Source organism: Macaca nemestrina, chromosome 10 (assembly GCF_043159975.1).
Source record: "Macaca nemestrina isolate mMacNem1 chromosome 10, mMacNem.hap1, whole genome shotgun sequence".
Lineage (NCBI taxonomy): Eukaryota > Metazoa > Chordata > Mammalia > Primates > Cercopithecidae > Macaca > Macaca nemestrina.
Window position 1 is genome coordinate 69,784,423 of NC_092134.1, and position 22,012 is coordinate 69,806,434.

General features: G+C 37.8%; 1 long non-coding RNA gene across 2 annotated transcripts in view; it reads right to left on the reverse strand.

The window, feature by feature from the left end:
- LOC105474031 (uncharacterized) overlaps window positions 1-11,621 on the reverse strand; it is a 52,824-nt gene extending 41,203 nt beyond the window's left edge. For both annotated transcript variants that reach the window (XR_011609073.1, XR_011609074.1), the window contains exons 1-2: window positions 11,547-11,621; window positions 5,085-5,172 (exon numbers count right to left, since the gene is read on the reverse strand). This is a non-coding gene — a long non-coding RNA (uncharacterized lncRNA). The remainder of the gene's footprint in view (window positions 1-5,084; window positions 5,173-11,546) is intronic.
- Between the last annotated feature and the right edge of the window lie 10,391 nt (window positions 11,622-22,012).

Here is a 22,012-nt window from a genome sequence, read left to right on the forward strand (position 1 = left end):
TCTAGAAGTCTAAAATGGGTCTCACTGGGCTAAAAGCAAGGTGTCCTCAGGGCTGTATTCATTTTCGGAGGCTCTGAGAGAAAATAACAATGACGGTATATTGTTGACAGTATTTTCCATAGTGCTGTGTCCTTGCCCTTCCCAGCTTCCAGCAGCCTCCCACATTTCTTGACTTATGGCCCACTTCTTCCATCATCTACTTTTCAGAGCCTTTCTGATTACACTGGATCTATCCAGATAATCCAGGATAATCTCCTTTTTTTTTTTTTTTTTTTTGAGACAGTCTTGCTCTGTTGCCTAGACTGGAGTGCAGTAGCAGTGATCATAGCTTATTGCGGCCTTGACTTCCCCGGCTCAAGCAATTCTCCCATCGCAGTCACCTGAGTAGCTGGGAGTACAGGTATGCACCACCACATCTGGCTGATTTTTTTCATTTTTTGTAGAGACAGAGTCTCATTAAGTTGTCCTGGTTGGTCTGGAACTCCTGGGCTCAAGCAATCACCCACCTCAGCCTCCCAAAGTGGTGGGATAACAGGCGTGAGCCACCATGCCTGGCCAATCTCCCTATTTTAAGGTCAGCCTTTTCACAATCTTAATTCCAACTGAAACCTAATTCTTCTTTGCCATGTAAAGTAACACATTGACAGTTTTCAGGGATTAAGATATGTACGTCTTTGGGGGACCATTATTCTGCCTACCCCAACTCTGTTCTCAGAAATAGACAAATTCAGAAAATTAAAAATATAATTATAGGGGATTTCAATAACAAAACATTTGAATTAATATCTAATGAAGAATTTTGTCTTGAACAGAGAATGAATATTATTTGCAAACACCTATGGAACACAAATATATTTGATCATATATTTGTTCGTAAAGAAAATCTCAATAAAAATAATTAAAGCCCACATTCTCTGAACTTATAGCAATGTAGACAGATTAATAATAAAAATATAGGATAAAAATATTCAAGTTAAAAAAACTGAAACACTTTTCTAAATAAATTGTTTAAAGGGGATGTAAAGGCTGATATTACAGACCATCTAGAAAACATGACAAATTAAAATAAAAATGTATTCAGAGAAATGTCTATAACTTTATATGCAATTACTTGAAAAAAAGAAAAATGGAATAGCTGAGCATTCTAATTAGAATCAAGAAAAGTAATTAAAACATGCTAGGAAAGCATTAATTATAAAAAATAATAAAATAGAAAACAAAAAGCAATCAAAGCTGGTTGGCTCTTTGCAAACATCAGTAAGTGAGACATTCTTTGGAACACACTTAGAGAAATAATAAAAGAAAAAGTATGAAAGAGAATATAAAGTACATAATGGGACTTCCTTTTCCATAGTGGCTTAGGTTAGTTTGCCAGACTTTCCTGTTGTAAACTATTAAAAATGCTGGATGAAAAATGTAAACTCTTTTCTTTCTCTTCTCTTCTTTTTTTTGAGACAGGGTCTTGCTCTGTTACCCACGCTGAAGAGCAGTGGTGTGATCACAGCTCACTGTAGCCTCAAACTCCTGGGCTTACGTGATTCTTTCACCTCAGCCTCCCCATAATCTAGGACTGTAAGTGTACACCACCATGCCTGGCTACTTTTCAGAATTTTTTTTTTTTTTTTTTTTGTGGAGATGGGGTCTCACTATGTTGCCCAGGCTCTTCTTGAACTCCTGGCTTCAAGCAATCCTCCTGCCTTGGCCTCCCAAATGTTGGGATTACAGGCATAAGCCACAGCACCCAGCCTACTATATTATTAAAAAGCACTAAAAATCTGACAAAATAGTAAAAAGACATCAGGCCAAGGTTGAAGAGGATTTGGGAAGTCGGAGAGATAAGGGGAGTAGAGACTTTGTCCTCAGGGTTTTGCCCATTGTTGTCAATTTGAATACCGGCTGTCACAGCTTCCCAGGAAAAGCAAACAGAAATCAAAGCCCAATAATTGCTCAACGTAGGATGTCTAATAAGTGACTGCCCTCACATTAAATTGTGAACCCAAAGAGCCATACTCTCAGGGCAAAAAGGAACTGGTAGTATACTAGCACTCAAGAAGCTGGGCAGCCCCCAAATTATATCACCTGGGAGGTCCAAAATATGTCAAGCCACAAATGTAATTTACAATGGTACCAGACTAATATGCTCCAAGGACACTATAAGATCTTCTCTGGAGAAATATATTTTCATTCCAGGCTTCAAGTTATTTCTACGAATAATACTTTATTTATTTATTTATTTATTTATTTATTTATTTATTTACTTATTTTGAGACAGAGTCTCACTCTGTCACCCAGGCTGAAGTGCAGTGGTGTGATCTCGGCTCACTGCAACCTCCGCCTCCCAAGTTCAAGCAATTCTCCCTGCCTCAGCCTCCTGAGTAGCTGGGATTATAGGAGCTGCTACCATGCCCAGCTAATTTTTTTTATTTTTTAGCAGAGATAAGGTTTTGCCATATTGGCCAGGCTGGTCTTGAACTCCTGACCTCAGGTGATCCACCAGCCTTGGCCTCCCAAAGTGCTGGGATTACAGGTGTGAGCCGCCATGCCCCGCCTTTTTAGGGTATTACAGCATACAGCATATAATAGCATACAGCATATACTCAAAGACAACACAAAGAAACAAAGTATTACCAATTAGAACCAGCAGACACTATTATCAAAAGAAATCATGCAAATCTATAGATACTGGAATTATGACAGTCTATAAAACAACACTATTTACTGTTTAAATAAAAGGCAAAATGAAACTGGATTCAGGGGATAGAAATCTATCAAATGTGATCTAGCAGATTTGAAAATGAATCAAATAGAACAAGTTAGTCAAACCTAGATAAAATTTTATGTACGGAAAGATAAGGCCAAAAAAATTATGCAGAATGAATCAGAAAGTGAAAAAGATGAGAGGAAAATGGTGAAGAAACAATGCTAGGTAAGATCTTAAGGACTAACATGAACTTAACTCCGCATTTCAGAAAGAGTGGAGAGAAATAATAGGTAGGAGGTAGGAGGACATTCAGAGAAAATTTTTGAGGAATAATGAAAGCCAACAATCAACAAGTTTTTTTTTTTTTTTTTTTTTTTTTTTTAAATACTTTAAGTTCTAGGGTACATGTGCATAACGTGCAGGTTTGTTACATATGTATACTTGTGCCATGTTGGTGTGCTGCACCCATCAACTCGTCATTTACATCAGGTATAACTCCCAATGCCATCCCTCCTCCCTCCCCCCTCCCCATAATAGGCCCCGGTGTGTGATGTTCCCCTTCCCGAATCCAAGTGATCTCATTGTTCAGTTCCCACCTATGAGTGAGAACATGCGGTGTTTGGTTTTCTGTTTTTGGAATAGTTTGCTGAGAATGATGGTTTCCAGCTGCATCCATGTCCCTACAAAGGACACAAACTCATCCTTTTTTATGGCTGCATAGTATTCCATGGTGTATATGTGCCACATTTTCTTAATCCAGTCTGTCACTGATGGACATGTGGGTTGATTCCAAGTCTTTGCTATTGTGAATAGTGCCGCAATAAACATACATGTGCATGTGTCTTTATAGCAGCATGATTTATAATCCTTTGGGTATATACCCAGTAATGGGATGGCTGGGTCAAATGGTATTTCTAGTTCTAGATCCTTGAGGAATCACCATACTGTTTTCCACAATGGTTGAACTAGTTTGCAATCCCACCAACAGTGTAAAAGTGTTCCTATTCCTCCACATCCTCTCCAGCACCTGTTGTTTCCTGACTTTTTAATGATCGCCATTCTAACTGGTGTGAGATGGTATCTCATTGTGGTTTTGATTTGCATTTCTCTGATGGCCAGTGATGATGAGCATTTTTTCGTGTGTCTGTTGGCTGTATGCATGTCTTCTTTTGAGAAATGTCTATCCATATCTTTTGCCCACTTTTTGATGGGATTGTTTGTTTTTTTTCTTGTAAATTTGTTTGAGTTCTTTGTAGGTTCTGGATATTAGCCCTTTGTCAGATGAGTAGATTGCAAAAATTTTCTCCCATTCTGTAGGTTGCCTGTTCACTCTGATGGTAGTTTCTTTTGATGTGCAGAAGCTCTTTAGTTTAATTAGATCCCATTTGTCAATTTTGGCTTTTGTTGCCATTGCTTTTGGTGTTTTAGACAACAATCAACAAGTTTTTTAAGACAGCGTCTCATTCTGTCACCCAGGCTGGAGTGCAGTGGTGAAATCTCGGCTCACTGCAACCTCTGCTCCTGGGTTAAGTGATTCTCCTGCCTCAGCTTCCTGAGTAGCTGGGATTGCAGGCATGTACCATCACACCCAGATAATTTTTGTATTTTCAGCAGAGACAGGGTCTCACCATGTTGGCCAGGCTGGTCTCAAACTCCTGGCCTCAAGTGATCTGCCTGCCTCAGCCTCTCATTGTGCTGGGATTACAGGCAATCAATAGGCTTAAGCACAACAAATCATGAGTAGGGTAAATACAATGAAATACACATTGTAATAAAGCTACAGAAAAAATATGATTTAGAGAAAAATGATTCTGTTTAGTGAATTAAGGGTTAGACTGACAGTCAACTTCTTGATAGCACAATAGAAACTGGAAGTTAGGAGGCAGTAGATTGATAACCTCAGTGCACAGAGAAGCAAGTAACTGCCAGCTCTGAGTGTCTATACCCAGTGGAAGTATTTTGTAAAAGAGAAGGTGAAATAAAAACATTTTAAAATAAAAATATATAATCTGTCACTTGAGAAATTTCTAAAGATGTACATAAGATGGAAGGACAGAGATTCCAGAGGGGAGGACTGGGATGCAGGAAAGAATGAAAAAGAAACAGGTAAATATGTCACTAAATTTAAAGGGGCACTGACTTTATAAACAAAAATAGTAATGTCTATGGGGCTAAATGTGATTATTTATCGTGTGTACATATAGTGATGATAATGATGATGGTAATAATGACCATCATTTAATGCTTAGTACATGCCAGAGATTGTGCTAGGTGCTTCTATTACATCATCTCAGTGAATCCTCATACCAACCCCTGGGGAAGGTATAATTGTTATTTCTATTTTGCAGGTAAGGAAGAGAAAGATAAAGAGATTGCGACTTACCTGAGGTCACACACCGGTAAGCAGTGGAGCTGGTACTTTGGTTCCAGAATCTATGCTCCTAACTATGCTATGCTGCTTCTTATTTCATCTGGAAGAGTGTATACATACATGCTTAAAATTAATAAGAGTTTAGCAAGTTTGATGGATACAAAAATTAATTTATTTCTATGAGCCAAAAACAAATAGTTAAAAATGACACAAGATCGTTAAAAATTATCAAGTATTCAGAATAAATCTATGAAAAGATACACAATGCTGCATGGAAAACGTTTTTTAAAATGGAGGGATTTTAAAGACCTAAGTAAATGGTGACATAATTCATCTTCAAGAATTGAAGATTGCATATTGTAAAGATGTCAGTTTACCCTCAATGATGTATAATTCAACGTGATCCCAATCAAAATCCCATCAATGACTGTATGTGTAAATTGATTAGCTAATGCTAAAATTATGTGAAACTTCCAGAGGAAGAATAACCAAGTCAATTCTAAAGAAAGTCAAAGCTGGAGGATTTTAAACTCCAGATATAAAGGCTTATTACAAAGCAATAGTAATTGAGTGAGTCTGGTATTGGGGCATGTACAGAGAAGAGTTGACATGCACAGCAAGCCTGAGAGCTAGTGTTTGGTAGGACTGTTTAGAGAGGTTGGCCTTGGCTGGTGTCTGAGAGCTTGAATTTTGGGAGGGTTTCCACCACTTTAACAGATAAGTGTGGCTAACTATGCCTAAACTCTTTGTGCAAACAATTTGGTTTATACTTAACACCTGAGTCTAGAATTTTTGCATATTCCAGGCAAAGCATGCCCATTGACAAGCTGCCAATAAAAACTTTGGGTGCTGAGTCTCTAATGAGCTTCCCTTTGACCTAACAATTCTATTCCTGGGAATATATTTTAGAGCTGCTTGTGAGTATCTGCATCAAGATACATGTGTAAGAGTGTCCCCTTCAGCATTGTTTGTAACAGCATTGTTTGTATCAGCTTTATCCCAAAGCTAGAACCAATCCAAATGACCATGAATAATATAATTGATAAGTAAATTGCAGCATATTCACTCAAAGGAGTAGAATATGGCATTGAAATTGTACATATGATAGCCACTGGCAACAACACTGATGAATTTTATGAACATAATTTTGAATAAAAGAACTAAATAGCATAAAACATATAGCATGATTCCATTTATATTGTTTATAATTGGGTGAAACTAAACTTTATTGTTTAGGCATGCATGTATAGCCATAGGTCTAAAAAGAAAAGCAAAAGGAACAAAAAAAATCTCAGGGGTTATAAGAGTGGTCGTTTCCCTAGGGAAGGTAGAGGTTCTGATTGGGAATGGACAAATGGAGGGACCCTTGGTACTGGCAATACATTATAGTTTGAGTTGTGATGATATAGGTGCCCATTTTATGTTAAACTGAGAATTTATATTTTATACATTTTGTTCTATTTTATGGTAAAATGCTTATTAAAATAATTTTCACATGACTTTATTCCAATAAATTTCAATCTTTAGTTGAACCAGATGGGCTTCTTGGAAAACAAAATTGATACATCAAAATAGAAAGCATGGCCCCTCTCAAGTCCAACTCTGCCAAAAAGTACCATGCTCAGTGTGAATGAGTCTTCCAACTTTTTAAAGGAAGCTAGAAAACTGAATGTTTACATGAAAGCTCCTAGTTTCTTTCTTTCTTTTTTTTTGAGAAGGAGTCTCACTCAGTTGCCCAAGTTGGAGTACTGTGATGCGATCTCGGCTCACTGCAGCCTCCTCCTTCCGGGTTCAAGTGATTCTCCTACCTCAGCCTCCCGAGTAGCTGGGATTACAGGCATGTGCCACCATGTCTGGCTAATTTTTGTATTTTTATTAGAGACGAGGTCTCACTACATTGGCCAAGCTGGTCTCAAACTCCTGACCTCAAAGGATACACCCGCCTTAGCCTCCCAAAGTGCTGGGACTACAGGTGTGAGCTACCATGCCCAGCTGAAAGCTCCCAATTTCTAAATGTAGGTTCAGACGAATTTTAAACACTGTGTGAGCCAGCAAAACACATCTTTAAGGTTAAAGTTGGCCTGTGAGCATGCACTCGTAATCACAGGGGTTTGGCCTCAAAGGTAAAATAGAAAACTTAAAAGACTATCAAGGTTTCCAAGTTAACTGGGAGTGAGAGAGTTAGGTATATTTTGAAAATTACTTATATACTTTTTTTCCCTCTGACTTTCTGAGCACAAAACACTGACTGCATTCTACTTGAAACAGGGAATCATTCATTGGCCTTTGGGAAAAAATTAGGAATTTTTCACTGAACAAATTTAAAGAGAAAGACCAGGATAATATTTAGCTTCTGATGTTTAAAAGCTATTTTCTTTTGTGTACTACATCAGCAAGCAGCAAGTACCCATGAGTGGATCTGGGAACCAGATAATAGTCTTATATTCCAAATAGTTAAGCTCGCCATAGGTAAATCTAAAGAATCCACAGAGAATTCAGCACGTTCTTGCACTCAGTGATACCTTTTCTACAAAACAGAACTCTCTTCTAATGAGAAAAGCCTAAATAATTACTTGATGTCATGCCAGATATGTAGCAGCAGGACAATGTTAGTCAGACAGGAAATAGGTATTGAGAGAGCCAAGCAATGTGTCCATTTCTGGAATCAGTGATTTAGGAGTTAAAAGTTCAATGTGACCAGTAGCTTAGAAATGGGAAATCATGTCAGAATCTAGACAAGGTATTTGCAGCACAGTCACTACTGAACAAGGTAGTGTGAGAATCATTAGGTCTCAAAAGTCTGTGGAGGTAAGATCTAGAACTGCCCTGTTTGATATGGTAGTCTCTAGCCACGTGGGGGTAGTGAGCACTTGAAATGTGTCAAGTCCGAATTGAGATGTATTGTAAGTGTAAAACATGCACTGGATTTAGGAGACATTTACTAAGAATGTAAAAGGTCTCATTAAAAATTTTAAATTTGGATTACATGTTGAAATGGTAGTATTTTAGATATATTGGGTTAAATAAAATATATTGTTAAAATTCAAAAGCAAATTGATAATGATGTACAAAACCCAAGGAGACAAATAAATATAAAACAAATAATGATTGTTAAAAATCTAGCTCTTTCTCCAGTCAGCACCACCAAAGCATCAGGCCAAGGGAGTTTTATGGGCCAGTGATAGGAAATATTCAAAGAATAGATGTTTCAGACTTTTAGAGACTATAGTAAAAGATGGAGAGATTCTTAACTCTTAAAAAATGCATCTTACCGTGGCAGTGAATACAGTAATATTATAATTCTATGTGGCCATATCCTATTTTTTTCTATGAGATTGTAGAAATACACATACACTATGATGTACCCATACCCTTGACTTGGAGGTCCAAACTATCATTAGAGTCATCTTTCTATTCTCCAGGGTTAACTACCACAGTGCTTCCAATAGATTTACTCATGGAACATTAATTGAAAAATAACTTGTCCAGGAATATACTTAGTAGTTGAGTCTCTTGTAGCAGAGATCATTCTGCTACATTACCTAAGCTTGTAGTGTTTTGCTCGGAAATGTTTCACTCTTAAGAGATTCACATAATTTATAGGAATGATGTGTAGTTCTGCATGTGAAGAGAGTTGGAATCAGCAGATAAAGATGTATGAGGTAACTAAGCCGGCCAATGATGAATCTCATTAGCAGGATTTCAGCTGCTTGGCTAAGGAAGGTCTTAGTGTTTTTATTAGACTGAAATGTAAATTACTTGCCTTCATGATTATTATTTAAAACTATAATCACATTTTGTGTCAGGTGAGACTAAAACTATGCCTGTGATGACACCACTGAAGCATCTACGGCACGGATGCCCACTCTTCTGTCAGAGTCCACATGTCAGCCAGTACCAAGGTGACAGGAGATTTCTCTCTATTTAGACACTCAGTACCTTGTGAACTGTTAATAATATCATTTTCTTTCTCTTTATTTCTTTTTTTTTTTTTTTTTTGAGATGGAGTCTTGCTGTGTCACCCAGATTAGAGTACAGTGGTGTGATCTTGGCCCACTGCAACCTCTGCCTCCTGGGTTCAAGCAATTCTCCTGCCTCAGCCTCCCGAGTAGCTGTGATTACAATCACAATTAGCCTGGCTAATTTTTGTATTTCTTGGTGGAGATGGGGTTTCACCACATTGGCCAGGCTGGTCTTGAACTCCTGACCTCAGGTGATCTGCCTACCTTTGCCTCCCAAAGTGCTGGGATTGTAGATGAGAGCAGTGCTGGGATTATAGATGGGAGCAGTGTTGGGATTACAGATGCGAGCTACTGTGCCTGGCCAATAATATTATTTTCATACACAACTCTTTTTCCTGTGGGACTTTAAGACATCTAAAATACGGTATATCCAGGAGTTTAGAGACTTTTTCTTTTAGGAAACTGAAGTGCTTCTGCCCTGGCATTTCCTCATCAGAGGAGTTGTTGACTATACTTATTTAAATGAAGAATAAAGATGCATGAATTGTGAACATCAAGGAGTTCTCTTCCCTGGGTATTGGTCTGAACAATAATAAATTGTGTTTAGAATCCCTGTGTGTGGAAGTAAACAATGCAGAATTCAGCATATACATTATAATGAAAACAGCAAAAATTTCTTCTTCTTATAATCTAAAAGAAGCTACAGAATGACGAAGTTGAGTATGATTTGACTATGTGGAACAATGCTAGGATCACTGCTCTGACAACTATAAATGATGAAAAAGGAAAATACCAAAGAATGAATGTGGTTGTTCATTCTTACCACCAAAATGGTACTTCAATGTTTTTCTGTAGTGAGCAAAGTGAAAAGTTGATTTCTTCTCTTGGCAGATCCATGAAATTGGCATGAATGAGTTCTCTTTTTACAGGTCAAGAATCATAATTTTTCATAGTTTTATATTACCAGCAGATACTCATTTTATACACACACACACACAGACACACACACACACATGTATATATGTTAAAGGCCTGTTAATATCTGGGAATTTCTCTTTGATGTCATTTTTCTTGAGAGTCAAAGTTTTTATAAACTAAAAATTGCTAACAGAACATACCTAAAAATATCAGTCATCTGACTCTATCTTTTGCATAGTTTTCCATGTTTTGATTGCTCTGACAAACATTTCTAATGATTGAGAAATTATGTTTATTTTGGTAGACATAGTTCTGTTTTCTACAAAATTAGATATGAGGCTTCAAAGACATATAGTAAGGTCATCATCCTATGAGTAGTGATTTTGCAAGTAGTAGCAAAACTGTACCTTTTCTCTTTTATATCTTGATATTCAACTGGTAAAAAAGATTCATTTATTCACCCATTTAATCAATATTTATTTTTGTGCCTGCTATGTGCTTAGAACTGTTGGGGATATAACAAGAATAAAGCAAAGTTTCTACCTTCATGGATGTAATTACTAGTTAGTAGACCAAAAACATACATATATACACATACACACATACACATGCACACACATGTCATAATATAATACAATAGGTTGTCAGGTGGTGATACATGCTATATAAGGAAAAATACAGAGGAATGAATAGAGTAAGGTGTTTTTGGAGGCCTGACTGGACACAGAGAGTGAAGAGGTGTTATTTTAGGCAAGGTGATCAGGGATGATCTCTAATGAGGTTACACTTGAGCAGAGACCTGAATGAAGTGAGAGAACAAGTGTCAGGCATTTGGCCTGAAGGAGAAGAGCGTCCTAGGCAGTCGGAACAGGGTGAGAAATTTGCCTTGGAGGACTCAATAGGACTGGGTTGGAACTCATAGGAAAGGAAACAGAAGATCCAATTTTAGGGAAGAAAGTCAAGGACATTCTGCATGTTTCTGAGTAGTGAAATCTGGCTCATTATAGTAGAGAACCAGCTCAAGAGATGCCGTAGCCAGAAATAAAGCAAGCGCATTTAGCTGGAGCATGCTGGTGTTAAATCTCTTGGGAACCGAAAGTGTATAGATGTAGTATCAGAAGTTGATGTGCATCTGGCTGTGTAAAGGAGACCACCCACATGTGGTGAAGTCAGTAGGACAAAATCCCAACATCTGACACATAACTAACAAATATTAATTAATTCATCATTTCTATTCCTCACTTCATTTCTCTTTAAGGTTCCACTTCAGTTTTAAGGTAGCAACATATTCATATGTTAAAAATGTACAAGTTTCTTAAACATATTCACAGACTGACTCACATGCATCACCAACATTTTTCCCAATCTTTCAACATCAGTCAAGAATTTGCAAGATTTTTTGTCTATAATTTGTCTTTACTTCATTTTTTGAATTTGAATTTGCATAAAATAATATGGTTTTCTTATTTCATATCCATTATCTTCTACCCAGTATACTGAGAATCCTCCCCTACATTCTAACTCCCCAGGTTGAGAAATCATTATCTTAAGGCATCTGTCCCTGCTTAGGTTTCCTTTGGTAATATTTACTTACATGAAGTGGTCTGGTTTACCTACAGGGGCTGCTCTGGGTAAACTACATGTAGTTTCCATTAGTAGATGGGATTAAAAATGTTTTCTCCATCTTGATAGTTTAGTCTTCTGTTTCTTGTTGTCCACTGACACTGAAAAATTCTTTTATTAAAATAAGCAGAAAATCTAGGTAAGGTTTGTTGACTCCACAAACGAGGAATTATCACAGAGGAAACAAAGTAAACTTGCAAGAACAAGTATTTACTGAATACCTATCATGAGTTGAGGATGTAGCAGTGAATATAATATTCACAGTCCTGCTCTTTAGATCTACTTTAATCTGATTGGAAGCAGATGAAGAATAGCTTTAATGACCCTGGAAGGTAACTTTGAAATGTAACTTAATTCATTCTCTGGCTTCTAGGAAGATAGAAATTTTAGGCAGAATACCATTTGTCTATTTGCTGGTTAAAAAATTATAAAGTTATAAAGTAATTCTGCAAACACACTCTTGGACCACAGCACAATAAAAATAGAAGTCAAGAGTAAAAAATCAATGAAAATCATGCAATTACATGGAAATTAAGTAACCTGCTCCTGAATGATTTTTGAGTGAGTAATGACATGAGGGCAGAAATCAAGAAGTTCTTTGAAACTAATGATATAACATACCAGAATATCTGGGACACAACTAAGGCAGTATGAAGAGGAAATTTTACAGCACTAAATGCCCATATCAAATAGTTAGAAAGATCCCAAATTAACAACCTAACGTCACAACTGAAATAATTAGAGAAGCAAGAGCAAACCAACCCCAAAGCTAGCAGTAGTCAAAAAATAATCAAAATCAGAGCTGAACTGAAGGAAATCAAGACATGAAAAACTATTCAGAAGATCAACAAATCAAGGAGTTGGTTTTTCAAAAAAATTAATGAGATAGGCCTCTAGCAAGACTAATAAAGAAAAAACAAGAGAAGACCCAAATAAACACAATTAGAATCAACAAAATAGATGTTACCACTGATCCCACAAAAATAAAAATAACCATGAGAAACTATTATGAACACCTCTATGCACACAAACTAGAAAACCTAGAAGAGATGGATAAATTCCTGGACACGAATATTCTCCCAAGACTGAGCCAGGAAAAAATTTCTTCCCTGAACAAACCAATAATGAGCTCTGAAACTGAATCAGTAATAAATAGCCTACAAACCAAAAAAGCTAGGACTAGATGGGTTCATAGCTGAATTCTGCTAGCTAGATGTCCAAAGAAGAACTGGTACCATTTCTACTAAAACTATTCCAAAAAATTGAGGAGAAGGGACTCCTCCTTAATTCATTCTGTGAAGCCAGCATCATCCTGATACCAAAACTGGCAGAGATACAGCAAAAAAGAAAACTTCAGGCCAATATCCTTGGTGAATATTGATGCAAAAATTCTCAGTAAAATACTTGCAAACTGAATAAAAAACTGAGTCCACCATAATCAAATAGGCTTAATTCCTGGGATGCAAGATTGGTTTAACATATGCAAATCAATAAGTATGATTTATCATATAAACATAACTAAAGACAAAAACCACATGATTATCTCAATGCAGAAAAGACTTTCAATAAAATTCAACATCCATTTATGTTAGAAACTCTTAATAAGCTGTGTATTGGAGGAACATACTTCAAAATAGTAAAAGCCGTCTATGACAAACCAACAGCCAACATTATACTGAATGGGCAAAAGCTGGAAGCATTCACCATGAAAACTGGTACAAGACAAGGATGCCGTCTCTCACTACTCCTATTCAACATAGTTTTGGAAGTCCTGGCCAGAGCAATAAGGCAAGAGAAATAAATAAAGTGCATCTAAATAAGAGAGGAAATCAAACTATCCCTGTTTGCAGACAACATAATTCTATGTCTAGAAAACCACATAGTCTTGGCCCAAAAACTCCTTCAGCTGATAAATAACTTTGACAAAATTTCAGGATACAAAATCAATGAATAAAAATTACTAGCATTCCTATATACCAACAACAGTCATGTCGAGAGCTAAATCAGGAGTGCTATCCCATTCACAATTGCCACAAAAAGAATAAAATACCTAGGAATACAGCTAATCTGGGAGGTGGAATATCTTTACAATGAGAAATATAAAATACTGCTCAAAGAAATCAGAGATGACACAAATGGAAGCACATCCCATGCTCATGGAGAGGAAGAATCAGTATTATTAAAATGGCCATACTGCCCAAAGCAATTTATTCCTATTGAACAACCAATGACATTCTTCACAGAACTGGAAAAAACTTCATATGGAACCAAAAGAGTCTGAATAGTCAGGGCAATCCTAAGCAAAAAGAGCAAAGCTGGAGGCATTGTGTTACCTGACCTCAAACTATACCAGAGGGCTACAGTAACCAAAACAGCATAGTACTGGTACAAAAACAGACACGTAGACAAATGGAACAGAATAGAGAGCTTAGAAATAAGGTGACATACTTACAACCATCTGATTTTAGACAAAGCTGACAAAAACAAGCACTGGGAAAATAACTTCCTATTCAATAAATAATGCTGGGATAATTGGCTAGCCATATGCAGAAGATGGAAACTGGACCCCTTCCTTATACCATATACAAAAATTGATTCAAGATGGATTAAAGACTTAGATTTAAACCCCCAAACTGTTAACATAAAAACCCTGGAAGACAACCTAGACAATACCATTCTGGATATAAGCATGGGCAAACATTTCATGACGAAGATATCAAAAACAATTACAACAAAAGCAAAAGTTGACAAGTGGGATCTAATTAAACTTAAGAGCTTCTGCACAGCAAAAGAAACTATCAACAGAGTACAGAGACAACCTACAGGATGGGAGAAACTATTTGCAAACTATGCATCTGACAAAGGCCTAATATCTTGCATATATAAGGAACTTAAAGTTACAAGAAAAAAATACCATTTAAAAGTGGGACAAGGACATTAACAGACACTTTTCAAAAGAAGACACACATGTGGCCAACAATCATATAAAAAAAAGCTCAACATCACTGATCATTAGAGAAATGCAAATCAAAACCACAATGAGATACCATCTCACACCAGTGAGAATGGCTATTGTTAAAAAGTTAACAGATGCTGGCAAGGTTGTGGAGAAAGGGTAATGCTTATACATTGTTGGCAGAGTGTAAATTAGTTCAACCATTGTGGAAAGCAGTATGGCAATTCCTCAAAGAGCTAAAAACAGAAATACCATTTGACCCAACAATCCCATTACTGGGTATATACCCAAAGGAATATAAATCGTGTTACCATAAAGACACACACATGTGAATGTTTATTGCAGAACTACTCACAATAGCAAAGACATGGAATCAACCTAAATGTCCATCAATGATAGACTGAATAAAGAAAATGTGGTACATATATATATCATGAAATTCTATGCAGCCATAAAAAAGAATAAGATCATATCTTTTGCAGGAACATGGATGGAACTAGAGGCCATTATCATTAGCAAACTAATGCATGAACAGGAAACAAAATATTCCACGTTCTCACTTATAAGTGAGAACTAAATGATGAGAACTCATGGACACATAGAGGGGAACATGAGATGCTGATGCCTATTTGAGGATGTAGTATGAGAAGAAGGAGATGATCGGGAAAAAATAAATATTGGGTACTAGGCTTAGTATCTGGGTGACAAAATAATCTGTACAAAAACCCCCTGTGGTACAAGTTTAGCTGTATCACAAACCTGCATATGTACCCCTGACCCTAAAATAAAAGTTAAAAAAAAATTTTTTTTAAAGCAATTTTGGTTTAGATACTTAAAGGTTGCTGAGGTTTTGTGCTTTAGTTCTTTTTCTGCTAAAATTGATGTGAGGTATTTTCAACTTATGCCACTGGTTCTTTTTGTAAGTCTTTTCTGCCTAAATCTTAGAAAAATACTTGCTGCTTTCAACAAATATTAAATAAAAATTCTCTGTAGTCTCCATTTTATATAAATGTGATATTTTAGAACTACTCCTAAATTCTATTGGCACAATCTAGTAAATGTGAAGAAGGGTTATTAAAAAGAGTATATCAGTTTTTTTAAGTTTTAGAATAAACTAACAGCTAATAGAAAAACAAAACCAATCTCAATAAAAAAACCTGTCTCAATAAAAAAAAAAAAAAAAACAGGAAATGGAAGCCTTGTTTAGAATTGAAAGATGAATGATGCTTCTTTCTTCTCAATGATTTTTAACTAACAGTAATAAAGTCTTCTTTGAGGTGCAGTAATAGTGTGACATAAATAAAACAACAAACTATTATCTAAAAAGTGTTTTTCTTCCCCACTCATTTTTTTATTTTTAATAGCAAGTTCCAATTTCCCAACAGAGAGCTTCTTTTCACAGAACTGCTGGGTTTCTTGAAGTTTGTAATGAGTTCTTTTTTAAAAATTTTAATTTAATTTTTAAAAATTTTCCATAAGTTATTGGGGTACAGGTGGTATTTGGTTACATGAGTAAGTTCTTTAGTGGTGATTTGTGAGATTTTGGTGCACCCACCACCCGGAGCAGTATACACTGAACCATATTTGTAGTCTTTTATTCCTCGCTCCCTCCCACTCTTTCCCCCAAGTCCTCAAAGTCCATTGTATCATTCTTATGCCTTTGTGTCCTCATAGCTTAGTTCCCACATATCAGTGTGAACATATGATGTTTGGATTTGCATTCCTAAGTTACTTCACTTAGAATAATAATCTCCAGTCTCATCCAGGTCACTACAAATGCTGTTAATTCATTCCTTTTTATGGATGTGTAGTATTCCATCCTCTATATATACCACGGTTTCTCTAGCCACTTGTTTATTGATGGGCATTTGGGTTGGTTCCAAGGTTTTGCTATTGTGAATTGTGCTGCTATAAATTGTACAAGCATCTTTTTCAAATAATGACTTCTTATCCTCTGGTTAGATACCCAGTAGTGGGATTGCTGGATCTAATGGTAGTTCTACTTTTAGTTCTTTAAGGAATCTCCACACTGTTTTCCATAGTGGCTGCACTAGTTTACATTCCCATCAGCAGTGTAGAAGTGTTCCCTGTTCACTGCATCCATACCAACATCTGCTGTTTTTTGATTATAGCCATTCTTGCAGGAGTAAGGTAGTATCACATTGTGATTTTGATTTCCCTGATCATTAATGATGTTGAGCATTTTTTAATATATTTGTTAGCCATTTGTATATCTTCTTTTGAGAATTGTCTATTCATGTCCTTAGCCCACCTTTTGATGGGATTGTGTGTTTTTTTCTTACTGATTTGTTTGAGTTTATTGTAGATTATGGATATTAGTCCTCTGTCAGATGTATAGATTGTGAAGATTTTTGTTGTGGGGAATCAGGGACAATGAATGGAGGGACCGGCTGAAGCAGTGGCAGAAGAACATAAATTGTGAAGATTTCATGGACATTTATTAGTTCCCCAAATTAATACTTTTACAATTTCTTACACCTGTCTTTACTGCAATCTCTGAACATAAATTGTGAAGATTTCATGGACACTTATCACTTCCCTAATCAATACCCTTGTGATTTCCTATGCCTGTCTTTACTTTAATCTCTTAATCCCATCATCTTCATAAGCTGAGGAGGATGTATGTTGCTGTGATGATTGTGTTAACTGCACAAATTGTTTGTAGAGCATGTGTGTTTGAACAATATGAAATCTGGGCACTTTGAAAAAAGAATAGGATAACAGCAATGTTCAGGGAACAAGGGAGATAACCTTAAACTCTGACTGCTGGTGAGCCAGGTGGAACAGAGCCATATTTCTCTTCTTTCAAAAGCAAATAGGAGAAATATTGCTGAATTCTTTTTCTCAGCAAGGAACATCCCTGAGAAAGAGAATGAGCCCCTGAGGGTAGGCCTCTAAAATGGCCACTGTGGGGGCGGCTGTCTTTTACGGTCGAAGACAAAGGGATGAAATAAGCCCCAGTCTCCCATAGCACTCCCAGGCTTATTGGGACGAGGAAATTCCTGCCTAATAAATTTTGGTTAGACTGGTTGTCTGCTCTAAAACACTGTCTCCTGATAAGATGTTATTAATGACAATGCATGCCCGAACTTCATTAGCAATTTTAATTTTGCCCCGTCCTGTGGTCCTGTGATCTTGCCCTGACTCCATTTGCTTTGTGATATTTTTATTACCTTGTGAAGCATGTGATCTCTGTGACCCACTTCCGCCCCTTTTGAAAATCACTAATAAAAACATGCTGGTTTTATGGCTCAGGGGCATCACGGAACCTGCCAACATGTGATGTCTCCGCCAGACACCCAGCTTTAAAATTTCTCTCTTTTGTATTCTTTCCCTTTATTTCTCAGACCAGCCAATGCTTAGGGAAATAGAAAAGAACCCATGTTGAATATTGGGGGTGGGGTTCTCCCGATAGATTTTCTCCCACCCTATGGGTTGTCTGGTTACTCTGCTGACTGTTGCTTTTGCTATGTGCAAGTTCTTTGGTTTAATTAAGTCTCAACTATTTATCTTTGTTTTTATTGCATTTGCATTTGCTTTTGGTCATGAAATCCTTGCCTAAGCCAATGTCTAGAAGTGTTTTCCAAATGTTATCTTCTAAAATTTTTATGGTTTTAGGCCTTAGGTTTAAGTCCTTATTGATCTTGAGTTGATTTTTGCATAAGGTGAGAGATGAGGATCCAGTTTCATTCTCCTACATGTGACTAACCAATTATCCCAGCACCATTTGTTGAAAAGGGTGTCCTTTCCTCGCTTTATGTTTTTGTTTACTTTGTTAAAGATCAGTTGGCTATATTTGGGTTTATTTCTGGGTTCTCTATTCTGTTCCATTGGTCTATGTGCCTATTTTTATACCAGTACCATGCTGTTTTGGTAACTATGGCCTTATAGTATAGTTTGAAATCATGTAGTGTGATGTCTCCAGATTTGTTCTTTTTGGTTAGTCTTGCTGTGGCTATGTGGGCTCTTTTTTGGTTCCATATACATTTTAGAATTGTCTTTTCTAATTCTGTGAAGAATGATGGTGGTATTTTGATGGGGATTGCACTGAATTTGTAGATCACTTTTGGCAGTATGGTCATTTTCACAATATTAATGCTACCCATCTGGATATATTCTGCAGTTGGATGACATGTTCTGTATCTGTTAAGTCCATTTGTTCCAAGGTATAATTTAAATCCATTGTTTCTTTGTTGACTTTCTGTCTTCTTGATGACCTGTCTAATGCAGTCAGTGGAGTATCAAAGACCCCACTATTATTGTATTGCTGTCTATCTCATGTCTTAGGTCTATTAGTAATTGTTTTATAAATTTGGGAGTTCCAGTGTTAGGGGCATATATGTTTAGTACTGTGATATTTTCCTGCTGGACAAGGCCTTTTACCATTATATAATGTCCCTCTTTGTTTCTTTTAACGGCGGTTGCTTTAAAATTTGTTTTGTCTTAGAATAGTCACCCCTGTTCGCTTTTGGGTAAGTTATACCATTTGCATGAAATGCCTTTTTCCACCCCTTTACTTTAAGTTTATGTGAGTCCTTATGTGTTAGGTGAGTCTTCCAAGGCAGCAGATGGTTAGTTCGTGAGTTATTACCCATTCTACAGTTCTGTATCTTTTAAGTGGAGCATTTAGGCGATTTACATTCAATGTTAGTATTGAAATGTGAGGTACTGTTGCATTCATTGTGTTCTTTGTTGCCTATGTATTTTTGTTTTGTTTTGTTTTTTGCTTTTTAATATTTATTTTTGTTTTATAGGTTCTGTGTGATTTATATTTTAAAGAGGTTCTGTTTTGATGTGTTTCCAGGATTTGTTTCAAGATTTAGAGCTCCTTTTAGCAGTGCTTGTAGTGGTGGTTTGGTAATGGCAAATTCTCTCAGCATTTGTTTTTCTGAAAAAGACTGTATCTTTCCTTCATATATGATGCTTAGTTTCACTGGATACAAAATTCTTAGCTGATAATTGTTTTATTTGAGGAGGCTGAAGATAGGGCCCCAATCCCTTCTAGCTTGTAGGGTTTCTACTGAGAAATCTGCTGTTAATCTGATAGGTTTTCCTTTATAGGTTACCTGGTGCTTCTGTCTCACAGCTCTTAAGATTCTTTGCTTTGTCTTAACTTTGGATAAGCTGATGGCAATGTGCCTAGGCAAATATCTCTTTGCAATGAATTTTCCAGGTGTTCTTTGTGCTTCTTGTATTTGGATGTCTAGGTCTCTAGCAAGGCTGAAGAAGTTCTCCTCAATTATTCTCCCAAATATGTTTTCCAAGCTTTTAGAATTCTCTTCTTGCTCAGGAGTACCAATTATTATCAAGTTTGGTCATTTAAAATAATCCCAGACTTCTTGGAGGCTTTGTTCATATTTTCTTATTCTTTTTTTCTTTGCCTTCATTGGATTGGATTAATTAGAAGACTTTGTCTTTGAGTTCTGAATTTCTTCTACTTGTTCCATTCTGTTGCTGAGCCTTCCCAGAGCATTTCACATTTTTAAAAGTGTGTCCAAAGTTTACTGAATTTTTTTTTTGAGATGGAGTCTTGCTCTGTTGCCCAGACTGGAGTGCAGTGGCACCATCTCGGCTCACTGCAACCTCTGCCTCCCAGGCTCAAGTGATTCTTCTGTATCAGCCTCCCAAGCAGCTGGGATTACAGGCACCTGCTACCATGCCTCGCTAATGTCTGTATTTTTAGTAGAGTCAGGGTTTCACCGTGTTGGCCGGTCTTGAACTCCTGACCTCAGGTGATCCACCCTCCTTGGCCTCCCAAAGTGCTGGGGTTACAGGCATGAGCCACCGTGCCTGGCCAGTTTCCTGAATTTTTTATTGTTTTTTCGTTAAGCTATCTATTTCCTTGAATATTTCCTCCTTCACTTCTTGTATTGTTTTTTGGATTTCCTTGTGTTGGGCTTCACGTTTCTCTCGTCTCTCCACGATTAACTTAGTAACTAACCTCCTGAATTCTTTTTCAGTAAATCAGCAATTTTTTCTTGGTTTGGGTCCATTGCTGTTGAACTAGTGTGATTTTGGGGGGTGGTATTAAAGAGCCTTGTTTTGTCATTTTACCAGGGTTGGTTTTCTGGTTCCTGCTCATCTGGGTAGGTTCTGTCAGAGGGAAGGTCTAGGGCTGAAGACTGTTGTTCAGATTCTTTTGTCCCACAGAGTGTTCCCTTGATGTAGTACTCTCCCCCTTTTCCTATGGATGTGGTTTCCTGTGAGCCAAACTGCAGTGATTGCTTTCTCTTTTCTGGGTCTAGCCACCCAGCAAGTCCACCTGGCACTGGGCTGGTACTGGGTGTTTCTGCACAGAGTCCTGTGACATGAACCGTCTATGGGTCTCCCAACCGTGGATACCAGCACCTGTTCCAGTGGAGGTGGTGGGGGGGGGGGGCGGTGTGCAATGGACTCTCTCAGCTTTTGTGGTTTAATGCTCTATTTTTGTTCTGGTTGGCCTCCTAGGAGGTGGTGCTTTCCAGAAAGCATCAGCTGTAGTAGTGTAGAGAGGGACTGGTGGTGGGCCTGGCCCCAGGACTCCCAAGATTATATGCCCTTTGTCTTCCACTACCAGGGTAGGTAGGGAAGAACCATCAGGTGGGGGCAGGGCTAGGCGTGTCTGACCTCCGACTCTCCTTGGGTGGGTGTGGCTGTGGCTGCTGTGGTGGATGGGGGTGATTCAGAGGTCACTGGAGTTGTGTACCTAGGAGGATTATTATGGCTGCCTCTGTGGAGTTATGCAGGTTGTCAGGGAAGTGGGGGAAAGCTGCAGTCACAGACCTCACCCAGCTCTGATACAAACTGAAAGGTGGGTCTCCCTCCCACCGTGCCCCACTCCAACAGCCTTGAGTGTGTTTCCAGGCGGAGAGTGTGATAGGCTTGACAACTTGCCCTGGGCTACCCACCACCCAACTGCAAAAAAAAGGGCTTGGTTCTTCCCCTGCCTGTGGAGTCTGCAAATTGTTACAAAATTCAGCTAGAGATTTCCTTCTTCTGTGGCGTTTTGCCCCCTGCTCCTCTGGTTACCCTTCCAATGGATCTCTGTGGTGCTAGGCAGGAAAGGACTGCTAGAAGATGGAACGAACTCCCAGGGCCTCTCTGCTGCTTCCTCTACCCCTGTGTGTCCAGAATTGGTGGGTTTGTGGTCTCGCTGACTTCAAGAATGAAGCCGTGGACGCTCATGGTGAGTGTTACAGTTCTTAAAGATGGTGTGTCCAGAGTTTGTTCTTTTAGATGTTCAGATGTGTCTGGAGTTTCTTCTTTCTGGTGGGTTTGTGGTCTCACTAACTTCAGGAGTGAAGCTGCAGACCCTCCTTGTGAGTGTTACAGCTTTTGAAGGTGGTGTGTCTGGAGTTGTTCATTCCTTCCAGTGGGTTCATGGTCTGTCTGGCTTCAGGAGTGAAACTGCAGACCTTCACAGTGAGTGTTACAGCTCTTAAAGATGGCACATTTGGAGTTGTTCCTCCCTGCCACTGGGT